Genomic DNA, 2011 nt, shown 5'->3' with positions numbered 1-2011 from the left:
TGGTAAACCCAGAAAAATAAGCAAACTTTTGTGGAAATGTTGTTGAACTACCTTTTGGTGTTGCTGGGCAATGCTGCCATTGATGGTTAGAGAAACCAGTACGTGGAAAATTAGCTTTGTGCAAGAAATGATGTCCATACTGTTGGTAACAATATATGGTGTCAAAATCATATGTATCATCATACAATTCCTTACTCGAAAATGCAGCAGATTGTTCTAAATCAAATAGCATAGTATTCACAGGTTCAAAGTCCCAATCATCATAGAAAGTACTAGAGGTGAAGATATTACTTAAAGAAACTTTAAACAGGTGTAGTATTTTTAAAAGTTCCGTAGGACCATATACATCATATGAAACCCTGTCCCAAACTATTCTTTCAGGAACTGGAACTACTGTAGTGTTCACCACAGACAGGTCTCTTTGTTCACGGTGTGATGATGCATGTGGTTTCAGGACTAAGTTCACATTTTGTACTGCGGAGGCTTCTGGGAAGTAATGTCCGTTCAGGAGCAGGAAAAAGACAGTCACTACACCTACCCAAAGGACTAGGAACAGTAGACCTATAGCAATACAAGCGGTAGCCAGGGATTACAAGGTAAGTCTTTTTCAGCCAAAGGTAGAAATCACAAATTTGTTGTTTGTGGGAAACAAGCGGTGGCGGTAACTCAGGTTCACTTGGATCCAGAGAGAAATTATCAAAATCGATGAAGTAGCCAGAGGCAGTTCGATCTACCGTTGGTAGCTCAGCATGTTTTGTAGAACTGCCAGATGACTCGTTTCGAGACATATTTACATAGATGTCGGTATTCAGCTGAATTGAGATCTGTTTTTCCTGTGTGTAAGATCCTGTGCTTAAGATGTTTAAAAGGATAAGTTGAGGCAGGTGTACATTTTGAGGTGTAGGTTTATTTCATGTGAAGATCCCATCCATATCCCAGCAGCTAAGCCCAGTAACTGTTGGTCCATTTGAATCCAAACATTCCAACCCACCTGTACTCCGGTGACTACATTCTATTGTCACTATGGAGAGACCCAGAAGTCCAAGGTACAGATGCCACCCACCTCCCTCCTACCACATTTGAGTAAACACATGTACAAAGAAGAACAAAAGAAACCACAATGCAAAGAAAATCCTGAAGAATAAACTAGTCTACTGTTCAAAATCTTTCAGATACAATGGTTCCGTACTGACTCTTGAAGATGTTCTGGGAATTAACTTTGCATTGCAATCATCCACACTCACACCACTCTAATTGTCTCCCCCCTTCGCCCCTCTACTACAGAGAGCAACCCTTTCCCCTTGTACAGTACAATCCTACCCAATTTCTAAATGCGGTGGTCTTGAGTCTTGACTGCATTATCAAACACTTTGATAACCAGAATGGGTTTAGAAAACCTGGAGTTCCTATCATTCTACTCAGGACGTTTAATCATCACCATGTCTTCTACTGCAACAACAGTTTTCTTTGCAGCTTTCCTAGAATGAAATTGGTTTTTCCCAGCTAAAATGTTCTCAGTCTCTCTCTCATACCAACCATCTGTGCATTCCTTACTGCACCTTCCAAATTCCTCACCCACGTCGGTTCTACCGTAGTATTTGGAAGCCACCCCCTAAGCAATGCAAATGGGGATTTCTCAGTTGTGCTGTGAAGCGGAAGCGTCAATCTGTACACTTCAAATTTCTTCAATACTTCCTCTTTCCAGTTCAAGCAATTGGCTTTTGCTAGAGCAATGGTTTACTTAAGTACTGTGTTAAATCTCTCCATCATGCCATTGGTTTTTGGTTGATAGAGAGCACATTTCTTGTGTCTTATACCACACTTCTTCAAAAACGCTTCCATTTCTCATCTACAATCCCTCTTTTACTTTCTCCATAACGCACACTAACATGAATTGATCTCTTATTCTTTCATATAGCAGATTAGCAAATTCGAAAGAGGAAGCAACCTTCCTTGGTTGTGTAAAATAACACACAAACGATTCACCTTCAATTTGCAATCTTATTACAAA

The sequence above is a fragment of the Lissotriton vulgaris genome, unplaced genomic scaffold (assembly GCF_964263255.1).
Source record: "Lissotriton vulgaris unplaced genomic scaffold, aLisVul1.2 SCAFFOLD_1765, whole genome shotgun sequence".
Taxonomy (NCBI): Eukaryota; Metazoa; Chordata; class Amphibia; order Caudata; family Salamandridae; genus Lissotriton; species Lissotriton vulgaris.
This window is presented reverse-complemented; position numbering follows the sequence as displayed.